Genomic DNA, 17827 nt, shown 5'->3' with positions numbered 1-17827 from the left:
TAAAAAATCAAATTTGTTAATATGGAATGACAGCTGGAGTTCTAACAGTTTAACCAATAAAACAAATTTGGTTTATATGATAATTACTGCCAGCATAAGTGGTCTTGTTAATTGCTTTTATTTGTTAGTGAGCAGTTTCCAAATTTACAAATATTTGTTCTTAATATTCACCAAGACCTTTGGGAAATTTTCAATAAAGTTTGGAAAGATATTGCAATAAAAGACTCTATTACTTCTGCAAATTCATCTCATTTTCTTTTCTATGGAATATTTCTACAACTGCTCAATTTCTCTGTTTGGATATTTCTTCAGTGCTTTAAGGTTGGTCTACAAGAAACTATGATTCAATTCAAACATGATATGTTTTATAGAATTCATACAGAATATAAGTGGGTCTTCTCAGAAATATCATTTTCCTCATTTTCCTTTTTGTACGAAAAATTCTATTTTTAAAAGTGTATCATTTTCTTTCTTCCAAATGCCTTATATCATTTTTATTCAATTTCATGAAGTAAATTGCTATCATTATCCTTACTGCTATATAAAGAAATTAAGAAAGAGTTTAAGTAGTTTTACAAAGATCACATAGAAATCCAAATGTCTTGCTTATTAAAGCATCATTTATTCAAGGAGCAGTATCTCATGATTTTTAAATTAACAAATCCCATGATATTTAATGTAGATGATTCATACGATAACGTAATATTTTAAGTCATTAATTAAGTCAAGAATTTAGCCCCACATTATGCTAAGCATATACAGAGTAACAACTCTGTGCTGCTTGTTCTATTCCACCTCCATCTTAGTAATCAAAATGCACTTATGCACCCAGCTCTTGACCTTCCATAGCAGAAACTGAACCAAAGGAAAGCTGTAGACCCTTCTTTTGGGAGGAGTTCCAAACTGTGAGTGGGAATTTGTTTTCCATTACTGACCCTAACTGCTGCTAACTCTATTTCTCCACCCTCACCCTTCTCCTCTACTAAATACTGCCAGGCATAATAAACAAGTAGGCACCAGCCCCGTATATTTCAAATACTCAGCATATCCCTATCCTGCCTTCATTCCAAAGACAGTACAGGAATCTGCTAACTTATTTCATAACTAAAAACAAATCTTTTTGTTTGTTTGTTTTTGAAACAGAGTTTTGCTCTTGTCACCCAGGCTGGAGTGCAATGGTGAGATCTTGGCTCACTGCAACCTCCGCCTCCCAGATTCAAGTGATTCTCCTGCCTCAGCCTCCCAAGTAGCTGGGATTACAGGCACACGCCACCATGCTTGGCTAATTTTTTTTTTTTGTATTTTTAGTAGAGAAGGGGTTTCACCATGTTGGTCAGGCTGGTCTCGAACTCCTGGCCTTAGGTAATCTACCCGCCTAGGCCTCCCAAAGTGCTGGGATTACAGGTGTGAGCCACTGCGCCCAGCCTTAAAAACAAATCTTAAAATGCAATGACCCTGGGAGGAGTTGGCTTTTAAGGTAGGATATTTTGGCTATTGGCATAATAAAAAAAAAAAAAAAGTCAGTTCCACTTAGTGACATTTTAAGAGCCAAGTAATTTTTTTTTAAGATAGTAGCAGGGTAAACCAGAAAGATCAGTAGATGTAAAGGCAAAAGACCTGGATTCTACTTCCTCTTAACCTCTCTATACCTCAGTTTCTCTTCTGTGAAATGATGGCATTGAACTAGCTGGTCTCTAAGGATTCTTTTAGCTTTAGCTTTCTATATTTTACACTTATGCTAAGAACACAGTAGATGTTCATTATAATAATGAAAAATTGGAAATCACTTCAATGTTCATCAAAATGGGATTGGTTAAACCAATTATGGTGTGAATGCACACACACACAACACACACATATAAATTCTATGGAGCCATTTAAGTGATGTGGTTTTATACTTACTGATAGGGAAAGATGTCATGACATACTGTTTATTTTTTTTTAAGTAGGCTGTAAATAATTTCTATTTGATTAAGAAATGAGATATTTCATATCAGGAAAGATACTCCAAAAAAATCTAAGTGATTTCTAGACGGTGGGATTCAGAGTAATTCTACTTCCTTCTCTATTTTTCTAAGAGGTTTGGGTCTTTGATAAGCATAGAATATTTCATAATAAAGAATAAAGTTGTTTTCAATGTGGGGGAAAATATAGTAAAATATAAATGGCAGATATGAGATCCTTATGTGTGAACAAGCCTTGATAGAGAGGATGGTGAGGGCAAGAACAAAAGAGCAGTGCACTAAAGGAAAACAAGGTCTGAATATTCTCATCAATAACTCAGATAATGAAATAACTGTGCCACAAATATTTTTTAAAAAAAACCAAACTATTCTTTTTATACAAAACTGGCTCAGCTGATCTGTTTTGCTCATTCAGGGATCCCATCATTAGTGTGGAAGATGGAGTTGCCTGACCCATGCTCAGTCCCTTACCAGTCCATCCCATGAGCAATGGGAAGACCTGTCAAGCCATCACACTGGCCACTGGACGCAACCTGAGGCTGTGGAAAGAAACAATCCTTACTTCGTTTTGTGCTGCTATAACAGAATACCATGGATTGGGTAATTTACAATAAACAGAATTTATTTGGCTCATGCTTCTGGAGGCTGGGAAGTCCAAGATTATGGCAGCAGAATGTACGAAGGCCTTCCTGCTGCATCATCTCATGGTGGAAAGATGGAAGAGCAAGAGAGCAAACAAGCGTGAGGACAAAAGGGGCTGATCTTATCAAACCCACTCTCCTGATAATGAATGCCCTCCTAAGATAATAAGATGAATGCATTTATGGGGGCAGAGCCCTCATGACCTAATAACTCCCTCAAGATCCCACCTGTCTGGATGGATTGTTTGAGCTCAGGAATTCGAAACCAGCCTTGGGAACATGGTAAAACCCAGTCTCTACAAAAAATTTTAAAATTAGCTGGGCATGGTGGTACATGCCTGTAGTCCCAGCTACTCAGGAGGCTAGGGTGGGAGGATCAGCTGAGCCCGGGAGGCCGAGGCTGCAGTGAGCCAAGATCACACCACTGCACTCCCGGTTGGGCAACAGAATAAGACTCTGTCTCAGAAAAAAAAAAAAAAACCCACCTGTCAACACTATTGCATTGGGGATTAAATCTCCAAGACGTGAACTTTGGGGAACACATTCAAACCATAGCAAACCCTAACCATTTTATGACAGGATTGATCTTATAACTTTGTTTTCTTTACTACTGTGCTTTAATTATTTGAGTTTCCTAAGGTTGCCTAATTAACCTTGATAACTGTATTACTCAAATAAACATGAAAAAATGCAGAACAAATTATAATAAAGGTTAAATATCAAATAGGAATTCATACAAGATAAGTCAGCAAAAGAAGAAGAAAAAGGTTTTTTTTCTTTTCTTTTCTTGAGAGACAGAGTCTTGTTATGTTACCCAGGCTGTTTCCAAACTCTTGAGCTCAAGGAATCCTCCTATCTCTTCCTCCCAAGCAGCTAGGACTACAGGTGTGAGGCACTGCACATGGCTGAGAATAAACTTCTTACATGCAAAATGGTGGCCAAGGTGCAGTGACTCACACCTGTAATCCCAGTACTTCGAGAAGCCAAGGCGGCAGATCACTTGAGGTCAGGAGTTCAAGACCAGCCTGGCCAACATGGTGAAACCCTGTCTCTACTAAAAATACAAAAATTAGCCATACGTGATGGTGTGTGCTTATAATCCTGGCTGAGGTGGGATAATCACTTGAACCCAGGCTACAGAGGTTGCAGGGAGCCAAGATTGTGCCACTGCACTCCAGCCAGGGGGAAGGAGTGAGACTCTATCTCAAAAAAAAGAAAAAAGAAAAATGGTGAATAACAGTTTTGAAGTTGAAAATTGGTAGAGAAAAAAATCTTGTGGGAGATCATAAATACAAGTCACCACCATGGTTGTCATCAGTCAAAAAGCGTGTGGCGTAGTTGGAACACCCAACAGGGGAATCTCCGTGTGGGATGGGCGATCTGTGTGTCCAAACGGGGTCTAAACTTCTCTACTTGAGGGTTCTTTTTGTTGCTGACTTAAATGATTGTTAGTAGTATATTATTTGCTTTTTGCCATTTGTATCATACCTTTCATACTCAAATTCCTTGACTCAATTTGGGGATCAATGATATAGAGGTTAACTACCTAAGGAGTTAGAGAAGGCATAGAGAAGCTGTGAAAATAGAGAATAGAGAAGCTATGCTCACAAGGAAGAGAATTTCTAAGGTTTAGACTCAGAGCAGTTCAGGAATTCAACTGGTCTCTGCCTACTGGAAGTGCTGGAGGCATGCAAGGACCATGACCAGAAACTCTAAGCGGAGCCACAACAAGTCAAGAACGGCATGTACATAATTTACAGTTTATCTCTCACTAATTCATTATTTATTTTACTTGTTATATTCTGCTTACCGAAAGGATCTTTGAAGGGGTTCTTGTGATTTACATACCAGAACAAAGTCCTGTATCAGTCTTCTCTTCCCAACTAAATTGTATAACGCTTGATACTTTAAAAAGTTTCTCTTCTATTTCCCAAGATCCCTAGAATGATACTAAACACTGATCGATAGATAGGACATACGCAAAAATAATGCTGAAGATTTTAATAAGCATAAGTACACAGCACAAGTACATAGTTTCTACTAGTTGTTTTAATGAATAAAGCTGTGTTACAGATTCTAGCTCATCTCCTGGATCCCGTATAAGACATGGTGACTATATGTTCCAGTTTGCCCAAAACAGGTTTGCACTTGTTGTCCTGGCATAATCGTTAATAGTGCTCCCTTGCACTCTCAGAAATGTATTGGTTTGGACAATAAATTATACAATGACCTTATTGATCAACTGCCCCCCAGGGGCTTCCCAGTAAATTCCAATGTACAAAAAGTAATTTTGCTTTAACAGTGAAGGAAAGCTTTATGGCAAAAGACAACCACAAAGTTCAAAGTTAAAATTACATTATTAACTATTTGCTATTTCCTATGTAAGATGGTTTATCGCTATATAAATGTAAGCCAACTCTGCCCTCTACTGTCTTATGACAGTATTATGACACTGTTTCAGCTTCATTGATTGAAGCTGATTGTGTTAGTTGTGCTGACTACGTTAGAGTGTGGCTTCTCAACTTTGCCTACTGCTATATTAGCTTTTAAAAATCCCAATGTCTGTGCTGCATCCTACACCAGTAAATCAGAATCTCTTGGGATGAGACACAATCATGAATTTTTTTTAAGCTCCCCAGTTGATTTTAATGTGCAACTAAGGTTAAGAACTGTTGCTTAGAACATCAGATTGAATAGTCTGTTGTGGTTCACTTAGTTATTTGATTTCACAGTCCAGATTAGACTATATCCTAATTATGTCTGGGAAATCCTTGGAGATTGAAAGAAAAAGATGAGTGTATCAGAACAAATCTCAGCCAGGCACGGTGGCTCGTCCCTGCAGTCCCAGCACTTTGGGAGGCCAAGGCGGGCAGATCACCTAAAGTCAGGAGTTTGAGACCAGCCTGGCCAACAGGGTGAAACCCCATCTCTACTAAAAATACAAAAATTAGCCGGGCGTGGTGGCACATGTCTGTCATCCCAGCTACTCATGAGGCTGAAGCAGGAGAATCACTTGAACCTGGAAGGCAGAGGTTGCAGTGAACTGACATTGCGCCACTGCACTCCAGCCTGGGTGACAGAGTGAGACTCCATCTCAAAACAAAACAAAACAAAAACAAACAAACAAAACCACCGCATTTTAAAAACCCATTCTAGCTGGGTTCAGTGACTCACGTCTGTAATCCCAGCACTTTGGCAGGCTTAAGCAGGTGGATCATCTCAGGTCAGGAGGTCAAGACCAGCCTGGCCAACATGGTGAAACCCTGTCTCTACTAAAAGTACAAAAAAAAAAAAAAAAAAAAAAAAAAAACCAGCCAGGTGTGGTGGCATGCGCCTGTGGTCCCAGCTACTTGGGATGCTTGAACCCAGGAGGAGAATCCAGGAGGTGGCGGTTACAGTGAGCCAAGATCGAAAGCCACTGCACTCCAGCCTGGGCGACAGAGCTAGACTCTGTCTCAAGAAAAAAAAAAAAAAGGCCATTCTAAGGGATGGTGTTTTCCTTGTGTATAAAAATATTTTTTACTTACAGTGATGATAGGGACAGTACCTACTAAAAAAGCTCAGCCCTAATTCTCTGTTGATGGAATTATCTGCTGATGAAGCTCCAGAATAGCCAAGAAAGTTGGACGAGAAGACAGGGGCATATGAGTTAGAGACTATTGCATTAAACAACTGCTTCCTTTTTCTTTAATGTTCAGAGACTTGTTAATGGAGTTCATTATATGGAAAAGCACTGATATGAAAGCTCAGGGAATCTGCTGGAGTGGAAGTTGCACTAATTAGAACATTAACTAAATTAAATCACTGGGGAAGAGTGAATCCCGAAGGGAATAAGACAGAAAGGAGAAAGATACAGAAAAATCATTAATGGTCCATGAGACAGAAGAAGAAAGAGAGACAGCTTTTGCAGAAAACTGACCAAGAAGCAGGTTTTTAATAGTAAGCCAGAAGTTTACTTCTCATTCCCTTTTTCTAAAGTGTATCAGGAAAAGCTAATGGCTCTAGTACCTGAAATTGGCGCTGTTAGAAGAAATTTTATTCCTCTTAAAACAAACTTATCTAAAACCGTGGGATTGGCCAGAAGTGTTGGCATGAGAAAGAAGGGTTCATTTAAGAATTTCGATAGTGGGAATCTGGATAAAAACCTCCTGTGAAAACAGCAGAGGCCTCCAAAAGAAGGCGTGAAGAGGAAGATGTATGTGGCAGATGGTGAGGTCTTTGTACATCATGTGTGTGATCTCATTATTTTGTTCTTCAATTAAGCTGAAGGCAAGAATGGTAGCGATGCGGGGACAAGGTAGAGGTTTGGAAGTAGCATCAGGAACTATCCTGAATGATTCTATGACTGGTTCTGTTGTCTATGAAATAACTACTGATACTTTAAAAAATTCCTTTCAAGTAATGAGTTGGGACAAAGTAAAAACATTTCTGTAGATGTAGTGATTCATAAGAATGATTCTTACTCTTTCTGGGGTAACAAACTTCTGTATGTAATGAAAGTTATGCACCCTCTCTACAGAGAAAAATAGACATTTATACATAAATACTTAATTTTATATATAGATCCATCCTGGTTTAAGAACCCTTGATTTATAAAATAATCTTCTGTAAGCAGATTTATGATTAAGATTATTATTATAAAAGATTTAGTAAGAGTTTATATTTGCAAACCTTTGAATTGAGCATTCCATAAACTAGATTAAACAGTAAAAAGTGCCGTCTTCCCGTCTTCTAGCTACCTATAATGCAACACATAATGTTTGTATAGCCATATAAAGGACACACATGTGTTACATTAAAAAAAAAAAAAAAGTATGCGTCTTGATAGGAAAGGATAAGAACATCTTGAGTAATGGTAAGCAATGGCAGGGTTATTTAAGTGCAACCCACAACCTCTTTTCAATATAGTCAGGAAATTTTAGAAACATTATTGAATGCCCCCATGTGCAAGGCAGAGATCGGAGATGAGGACCATATGGTCTTTGTCCTCAGGCTGTATTCACTCTAGTGGGGTGGAGATAGGAGAAACAAAGGATTCTAATATAAGGCAGCATTTGGTAAATGCCATATAAAAATCACAAAGAAAATATCTGGGGAGAGGGTTCAGACAGTAAGATCACATTTAACAGGAAATGAAAAATGAAAGCCAGGCAAGGTGGCTCATGCCTGTAATCCCAGCACTTTGGGAGGCTGAGGCAGAAGGATTGCTTGAGTCCAGAAGTTTGAGGCAACATATTGAAACCCTGTCTCTACAAAAAAAAAAAAAATATATATATATATGTATGTATTAGCCAGGCATGGTGGTGCATGCCTGTAGTCCCAGTTACTCAGGCGGCTGAGGTGGGAGGATCACTTAAGCCTGGAAGGTTGAGGCTGCAGTGAGCCATGCTCATGCTACTGCATTGCAGCCTGAGTGACTGTCTCAACAAAAAGAGACCCTGTCTCAAAAAACAAGCAAAAATGACCCTCACACCTTCTTTTTCCCTCTTTTGTGTGTAAATTACTTGTTGTTTTTTAGTAAGAAAATGTCATATGGCCACTCAAAATAGAAGGACCAGGTGACCCATTATTTTTTATGCCTGTAGATTAGTTTATATATATGGAAAGTATAGAAATTAAGACAGCAGAGGTGAACCACAGCCATATTGTGGCTGGTTTTAACAGTCAGGGAGAGGAGCCTGTGCCTAATTCAATTGACAATGGTAATTTGTTGATGGCTTTTAAGCAAGGCACAGATAGGATCAGAACTGTGCTTTAGGAAAATTAAGCTAGCAGCAGTATGTAGGATGGCTGGAGTGAAGAGAGACAGGAGACAGGCTATTACAGTCGTCAAGGGGAGAAGTAATTGGGGCCTGAACAATGGTGGCTGGGAAAGTGGAAAGCATGAGGATATCAGGCTGGGGAATCTGTAGGCCACTGAAGGTTTTTAAACTGGGGAGTGCACTGGGGGCTTAGAAAACTCTCGGAAAAACCAAACAGGCCAGGTGCGGTGGCTTATCATGTCTGTAATCCCAGCACTTTGGGAGGCTGAGCCAGGAGGACTGTTTAAGCCCAGGAGTTTGAGGCTGTAGTGAGCTATGATGACACCACTGAACTCCAGCCTGGGTGATACAGTAAGAGACCCTGCCTCTAAAAACAAACAAACAAAAAACAAGCAAGCAAAAATTTATCTTCAGTTTTTTTTTTTTTTTTTTTTTTTTTTTTTTGAGACGGAGTCTCGCTCTGTCGCCCAGGCTGGAGTGCAGTGGCCGGATCTCTGCTCACTGCAAGCTCCGCCTCCTGGGTACACCATTCTCCTGCCTCAGCCTCCCGAGTAACTGGGACTACAGGCACCCGCCACATCGCTCGGCTAGTTTTTTTGTATTTTTTTAGTAGAGACTGGGTTTCACCGTGTTAGCCAGGATGGTCTCGATCTCCTGACCTCGTGATCCACCCATCTCGGCCTCCCAAAGTGCTGGGATTACAGGCTTGAGCCACTGCACCCGGCCCACTCTTCAGTGTTTTAGAGATATCCTCTTCTAACCTAAATTTCTGCCTGAATAGAAAGGAGCCGCAGCTACATGAAAGAGATTAAGTCCATTTTAATCTTTTGATAAGTAACTATTGAATCCTTTTTCAGATCTTGTCCTATCTGTATTTTCTTTCTCCCTTGCTGTAGTAAACTTCTGGCATAGAATTCAGAGGAAAAAGGTACTGTGAGCAATTTTGAAAAATCAGAATTTATTCTAAGCAAATAAAGGTCTATTTATAGTCCAACACATAACACAAATTCCTTATCATATATATTTTAAAAAATCCTTCCTTGGCCAAGAGTAGTGGCTCACACTTGTAATCCCAGCACTTTGGAAGGCTGAGGCAGGAGGATCACTTGAACCCAGGAATTTAAGACCAGCCTGAGCAACATAGCAAGACTCTGTCTCTAAAATAATTTTTTTTTTAATTAGCTGGGCATGGTGGCACACACCTGTACTCCCAGCTACATGGGAGGCTGAGGTTGGGGGATCGCTGGAGCCCAGGAGGTTGAGACTGCAGTAAGCCTTGATGGTGCCACTGCACTCCAGCCTGGGCGATAGAGCAAGACCCAGTCTCAGGAAAAAGAAGAAAAACTCTTTCTTTTCTTTTTTTTTTTTTTTTTTTGAGACAGTCTCGCTCTGTCACCCAGGCTGGAATGCAGTGGCGAGATCTTGGCTCACTGCAAGCTCCGCCTCCTGGGTTCATGCCATTCTCCTGCCTCAGCCTCCTGAGTAGCTGGCACTACAGGCGCCCGCCACCATGCCAGGCTAATTTTTTGTATTTTTAGTAGAGATGGGATTTCACCATGTTAGCCAGGATGGTCTCCATCTCCTGACCTTGTGATCCGCCCGCCTCGGCCTCCCAAAGTGCTGGGATTATAGGTGTGAGCCACCACGCCCAGCCAAAAATTATTTTTTAATAGTGGCTATTCCTTGAACTTTCATCCCATTTTTCTCTTCTTTTACTGCCAAATTTCTCACAAAATTGGCCTTCATTCATTATCTACCTTGACTTGCCACCTATTCATCCCTCACCCTTAAAACATGGAGCACATCCATCTATATAACCACACTAAAATCATACCCTCTAAAGTCCACAGTGTCATCCTCACCACCAAAAACTATTAATTTTCTCAATTTTCATCTTCTTTGACCTCCTTTCAGCATTTGGCCCTGTAGACCAACCTCTCCAGCTTGAAATGTTCTTTTCCTTTTGCCGTCTTGACATATACCACACTGTCTTTTTACTTCCACCTCTGGGATCTCTTCTTCTATCTTTCCAACCTATATTCCTGTCTACTCTACCAATAAAATTGCAGCCCAAGTGATAATCTTGGGCTGTCTGCTACTTATGATCTTGAAGGAAAACACTTTTTCATTCAATTATTCAATGCTCCACAGAATTCCTAAATCCACATCTCTAGCCATGATCTCCTGTCTCAGCTTCAAACTTAATATTTCCTACTGGATATTTCCAAATGGATGTCTGAAACTCATCGTGTCTGGAGCAGAGCTTACCTTTTCCTTCAAAGTTAAGCCCTCCCTTCTCTCAACTTCCCCACATACATCAATGATACCATCATTTTCTCAGTGACTCAGGTTTGAAATCTTGAGTCATTCTTGACTGTTCCCTCTCCTTGCATAGTTGGCCAGTTATCAAACTCTTATCAATCCTGCCTTTGCAAATTCTCTCAAGTCTCTTTTCCTATCCCTTTCCCACTGCCACGACTATAGCTCAGACTCATCATTTATCTCCTATGCATTTCCAATAGTTTTGAAACTAGTTTTTCTCCTTTGTCTTCCTTTTCCTTTTAATACATTGAACAGTTTCATTGGGAATATTACTCTTTCAAAAATAGTTTGTTGCATGTATCATTTCCTTACTCAAAACTCTTCGGTTAGATTCCTATGATCTATAGGATGAAAGTTACATATCTTAACCTGGCATTTAACATCCTCCACTATCTGTTTCTTACTTCTTTTCATTCTTTAAAAATTTTTTTTGAGATGGGAACTCGCTCTGTCACCCAGGCTGGAGTGCAGTAGTGTGATCTCAGCTTACTGCAGCCTCAACCTCTTGGGGTCAAGTGATCCTCCCGCCTTAGCCTCCCAAGTTGCTGGGACTACAGGCATGCGCCACCGCAACCAGCTAATACTTATTTCTATTCTTACCTTACACAAATTCTCTTCTCCAGCTAATTTTCCAGTTGCTCCCAAATATGACATACCCTTAGAGCTGACACGTGCACATTCCAGAGGACTCTGTTCACAGAGAATACAATGTGAACAGTGTCCCCTAGAGTAGTGCGGTGACTGTACTTTATTCCCATGTTCACTTTGGTGCCTTTGTTCCTTTTTTTTTTTTTTTTTTTTTGAGATGGAGTCTCACTCTATTGCCCAGACTGAAGAGCAGTGACAAGATCTCAGCTCACTGTGACCTCCACCTTCCAGGTTCAAGCGATTCTCCTGCCTCAGCCTCCTGAGTAGCTAGCTAATTTTTGTGTTTGTTTTGTTTTTTGGTAGAGACAGGGTTTCACTATGTTGGCTAGGCTGGCCTCAAACTCCTCACCTCAGGTGATCTGCCCACCTCAGCCTCCCAAAGTGCTGAGATTACAGGCATGACCACCAGGCCTGGCTGCTGCCTTTGGTCTTGGTCTTTTCCCCATAGATTACTTGCCCCTCACCTCCGCCCTAACTCTTCCTTCAAGGCCCAACTCAAGTTCTACCAGCTCCATGAACTTGCCACCAACTGCCCCAGCCATTGATAATCACCCCCTCCTCTTGATTCCTAGATTAGTAGTCTGTACAAATGGTGACCATATAATTTATCATCCAAATTGTAATGTTTGCTAGTTAAAAGGGTCACAATTACTCTGAAACCACAGGTGTAAACTGGACTGTCCAGGACAAGCTGGGCCATATGGTCAACCTACTTATATATTACCCATTTGGCACTTGGTATGTGTTATCTGGTAGTTTTTGTTTGTTAAAAAATATGTATGTATTTAAATGCATATATCTAATCTCCTCAAGATAGTAAATCATCTGAGTATAAATTATGTATTCTCTCTGTGTGTTCTCCTGGTGCCTGGCCAGCATCTTACACATAATATACACTAAAAATTGTTTGTTCATCATGATGATGCCTTTACTCTGTTATTTAGGAATGAAACATGGGTTAGGAGTAAACTTTCAAAATCAGAAAATTCACTACCCAATTTTCCTTCTGGCAAAAAGACAAAAACCTCTATGTCCCCAGAAACAGATAGTGAAATCAGAAAATGTCCTCAAGATTTTGCTGAGGACTGGGTTGAGGCCTCTGGCTCAAGGCTCTGCCCTGTTGCCTTGTTGCTGAATAATGTGATTCGTCTATATCTTGACACATCCTCTTCTCATTGCTTTGTCACACAGCAGAAAGATGACAGCCCCAACCGGAGGACTTACAGAAATCAAATCAAAATAAAATTACATCCAAGAAAATGCTATGGTGGCTAACTCACCTGAAACCAAATATTTGGAAGTCTTGACTTGCTTGACTTATTTTACTTAATTAACAGCTGGCCCCAGTTCAGCATTATCCCTGCTCAACTGCCAGTAACTAAAGAAAGAGAAGGAAGAAGATCTAAAAACCAAAAAAAAAAAAAAAAAAAAAAAGACAGTGATCATGAGAGCGAATGCTCTGAAAATGAACTAGAACGCAAACTGAAAAATGAAAGACATGTGGGTAAGAGATAATTAGGACAGAATCATCTCTCAGGAGTAAATACTTAACAGAATAATGCAACAAAAGAGTAGCAGGTCAGAATCATATGCGGGTATGAGTTGACGTTGAAAAGCCCCAGAAAGGAACACCATTTTGCTTAAACTACTGACAGTTTGGGCCTTCCTAAAATTCCTCCTACCAAATAGGTGACAACTAGCAGCATTCATTGATTTGCACATGGATGATATAAGGAAGGATGTTTCCCTTTGACTACTCCTCAGAAATTTGGTTCTCAGAGAGATTTCACCTCTAAATATTTGGTCTAGCATTTTTGCTTGTATCTGCAAGAGTCTCTGAGCCCCTCATAACATCAGTAGTCTTAATACACACAATAATCTATCTAGAGATTCTCTAAATATTCTTGAGTTTGATAAAGAGTTTCTTAGAACCTGGGCAATGTGACGAGACCTCATCTCTATTAAAAACAACAACAACAACAACAAAAATTAGCCAGGCAAAGTCGTGCACGCCTGTAATTCCAGCTACTCAGGAGGCTGAGGCTGGAGAATGGCTTGAACCCAGGAGGCAGAAGTTGCAGTGTGCCGAGATCACGCCACTACACTCCAGTTTGGGCAACAGTGAGAGAACATCACACACAAACACATACAAACACATACACACACATACACACACACACACACACAGCTCCTTAGAAAAGATAAAAGATGGCTAGGCGCGGTGGCTCACGCCTGTCATCCTAGCACTTTGGGAGGCCGAGGCAGGTGGATCACCTGAGGTCAGGAGTTCGAGACCAGCCTGGCCAACACAGCGAAACCCCGTCTCTACTAAAAATACAAAAATTAGCTGGGCATGGTGGCCCGTGCCTGTAATTCCAGCTATTTGGGAGGCTGAGGCAGGAGAATCGTTTGAACCTGGGAGGCAGAGGTTGCAATGAGCTGAGATCACGCCACTGCACTCCAGCCTGGGCAAAAGAGTGAAACTCCATCTCAAAAAAGAAAATATAAAAGATGACTCTTAACACTTTCTTCTACTTATGATCTTTTAATACCTGGACCTCTCTGGAATTATTGAATTTATTGACCTCTTGTAGTTTCCCAGTTCTTCCTTTGGTTCTTTTTAACTTGAATGAAGTCATCACTTGCCTTGGAAGACTGAAGTCAGGAATAGGCAACTTTAATAGTAGATGTGCCACGAAAGTGTATTTTCTATGTCATTTGTCCTATCATTCCACTTCCTTTTCCTTTTATCTCTCATTCCCTTCTTTCTACTTGTGATTTTCTTTCACCCTTTCCCTCTACTCCCAATCTTCCCTCGAGTATAGAGCCCTTGGTGGCAGGTGGGGTCAAACAGTGTTGATTGAAGCGTTGATCTTAGATGTGGAGGTGTATGTTAAGTGACCTCTTTGGGATTCTCAGGGGATTCTCTGGGATTCTCAGGGATTGCAGTTAATTACCACCCCTTGATTACCACCCCTTGATTACTAGCCACTTATTCTTACATCTTTATTAGGGCCATTGGAATCATCTTCATCATCATAGCTAACATTTATGGAATACTTAATACATATGTCAGACCCTGTGTTATGTGGATTCTCTCCTTTAATTCTCACAACAACTCCATGAGGAAGGTGCATTCCCATTTTGCAAATGAGGGAAAGGGAACAGAGAAGTTAGTACCTTTCCCACAGTGTTTCATCATGTCTAATAAGTGACAGAGCTGGACTGCGAGTCCACATTTGTAATGTCTCCATACCACCACTTTGGTAGAAAATGTGATCCTGGTATATGGTAGGAAGAAATTGAGCAATTTAAAATCCATTACTCAACCTTCACAAGCGCTGGGCTGAGGCATAACTATGAAGCCAACATCCCCTGACTAAAGGGTCAAAACTTTATCCTCTTCATAAAAGGATGTGAGATTACTTAGATCTATGAACCTCCCCTATACACCACCCCTTTCAAACTTGTTTCTCAGCATTTCTGCATTTTTGCACATGTTGTTGCTTGTGTTGGGGGAACACCCTGCCCAACATTCCCTAATGTCTAAGCTTAAAGTGGCTGAGGATGGAGCGACACTTCTGGAAAATCATTGCTGAGACTCTGTCCCCCTCTCTCTGACCTCTCCCAGGCTGCCCTTTATCTGGGCCCCAGGAGCATCCCGAAGAGCAGTTATTACACTGTATTGTGATCACTGGTTTTTCTTGCCTTGCCCCCTGATTGTGAAAGGTGGGCATAAGGCACATACCCCAAACATTATATGAGTGAAATCGAATTCCTGAGCTTTAATATCATCATATTACTTCTTCCAGGTATATTTACATTTTGAGCACCATTCTGAATTTTGAAATGAAACGCTCTCTGATGTAGACACCTTGCCCGTAGAAGGTCACTACCTTCCTTCAGCCCAAGTCGACAAAAACCATTATGTATGTATGTATGTATGTATGTATGTATGTATGTATGTATACATTTAGAGGCAAGGTCTCTGTTGTCCAGGCTGGAGTGCAATGGTGCAATCAAAGCTCACTGCAGTCTCGACCTCCAAGGCTCAAGTGATCCTCCCACCTCAGCCTCCCAAGTAGCTGGGATTACAGGCACATGCCCCCACACCCACTGCCCAGCTAATTTTTGTATTTTTTGTAGGGACGGGGCCTTGCCATGTTGCCCAGGCTGGTCCTGAACTTCTGAGCTCAAGCAATCCTCCTGCCTTGGCCTCCCAAAGTGCTGGGATTACAGGCATGAGCCATCACACCCAGCTGGATCCAATTATTTATAAAAGAGATACATAAAGTAGTGTATAGAACCAATTGAAGGCTGGGTGCGATGGCTAACTCCTGTAATCCCAACACTTTGGGAGGCTGAGGCAGGTGGATCACCTGAGGTCAGGAGTTCAAGACCAGCCTGACCAACATGGTGAAACCCCGTCTCTACTAAATATAAAAAATTAGCTGGGTGTGGTGGCACATGCCTGTAATCCTAGCTACATGGGAGGCTGAGGCAGGAGAATCGCTTGAACTTGGGAAGCAGAGGCTGCAGTGAGCCGAGATTCCACCATTGCATTCCAGCCTGGGCAACAAGAGTGAAACTCCATCTCAAAAAATAATAATAATAAAATTAAAAAAAAAAAAAAAAACAATTGAAGTCAGGAAGCTGTTGCTAAACTTCCAGGAATGAAGTAGCAAACTGCTAAGTTTATAGGTCACTTCCTAGAGAGCAAGGAGGTATTAAATTGGATGATATTAGGGCACGTCCTTCTCCTTGTTGAGTTATCCATGTCTCAGGCAGAATCTTCCCTCTGGTGGGCACAGAATGAAGACATGATTTAACAACTAAATTATTGGTAATTTATTGGGAAAAAAAGGCTATTATTTTCTAACCAAAACTTTCCTAATTTTTGTTTGTTTGTTTTCTTTCTCAAATTTCAAAACCATTGAAAGCAAAGACCTGGAGTGAACAGAGCAAAATCCAAATCAGACAGGTGGAATGGTAGCTGCCTTTGGCTATGGAATTTGGAGTAAGGTGGTGGGAAGGGTGTAACTGTAGGTTCACCTTCTGTAATCAATCAAAAAATACTTACTGAGCACTTATGTGTCAGGTATAATGCTAAATCCTGGGAAACAAGCATGATTCTCAAGTTTGCAGTCAAGAGCTGACTGTGCATACTATAATAGAGGAATTAATAAACTGTTATTGTAGGTACTTGGAAAAGGATACTAATATCCAGTGTTTATGGAAGAGGTGATGTTTGAGCCATGTCTGAGAACCTGAATATGAATTCAACAAGGAGAGAAAGGGCTATTCTGAGCAGAAGGAGCAGCACACAAAAAGCTAGAAAGAAGACTTTGATGTGGTGAGGGCCATGAGGAACTGGTGAGGCTAGAAACAGGAAATGTGGGATGACAGCAGGAAGGGAGGTAGGGAGCAGCAGGACATGGGGCTACAGAAGTAGAGTGGGCCAACTTTTAAAAAGCTATGGGTGCTGTAGGAAGGAATTTGGTTTTTATCCTGAGGGCAATAGGGAATCATGGAGCTTTTAAAGCAGTGACATAATGAGATTTATGATAACTGTCACATTTCTGGCGCTGTCTACTGTAGTTGCTTAATAATATACCTCAGTTCTCTCAAACCTTGCTATGCACTTTCTCATTAGTTCTTATTTTGAGATGGAGCCTCGCTCTCTCGCCCAGGCTGGAGCGATGACACGATGTCGGCTCACTGCTATTTACACCTCCCAGGTTCAAGTGATTCTCCTGCCTCAGCCTCCCGTGTAGCTGGGATTACAGGTGCGTGCCACCACCGCCCAGCTAAATTTTTGTATTTTTAGTAGAGATGGGGTTTCACCACATTGGCCAGGCTGGTCTCCATTTCCTGACCTCAAGCGATCTGCCAGCCTTGGCCTCTCAAAGCATTGGGATTACAGGTGTGAGCCACCAAGCCCGGCCCTCTCATTAGTTCTCAAAGAAGATATTGTAAAGAGAAAAAAGTACAAAGAACTGGAAGAGTTGGGAATCTGTGATTAGGTAGAGCCCAAAGTAGCACTTACAAGGAAGGCTCCCTTTCTCTTTGTACCTTGAGGTAACTTTCCAAATCCACTTCCTGGAGGAGCCTAGCCTTTCTCCTTCTCCATCTCCCATGGTTTCCCTCCCTAACACAACCCTTTTACCACACATCCTCTCCAACACAACATGCTCACTCAGTTTTTCTAGTTACACACAAATCACCTTGTACAAATTTGTTAAAGTACACTGTCTCATATTATCCACTTCAGCAGACACCCATTCACACGTCGGGCAGTTTGAGTTATTGCAAGTCCTCCTCCTTAATTTATTATCCTCCCTTCTACCACCTAAGGCTTAAGGCCAGAGTTACTTTCCTTAAAACCCTTAAGTCATATGTAGAAACACATATATCGAAAACATTTGTGTATCATTTTATGAAGCAAGCCTGTGAGGTAGGTATATTTATTACTGTCATTATTTTACAGATG

Source organism: Piliocolobus tephrosceles, chromosome 6 (genome assembly GCF_002776525.5).
Source record: "Piliocolobus tephrosceles isolate RC106 chromosome 6, ASM277652v3, whole genome shotgun sequence".
Lineage (NCBI taxonomy): Eukaryota > Metazoa > Chordata > Mammalia > Primates > Cercopithecidae > Piliocolobus > Piliocolobus tephrosceles.
Note: the sequence above shows the minus strand (reverse complement) of the source record.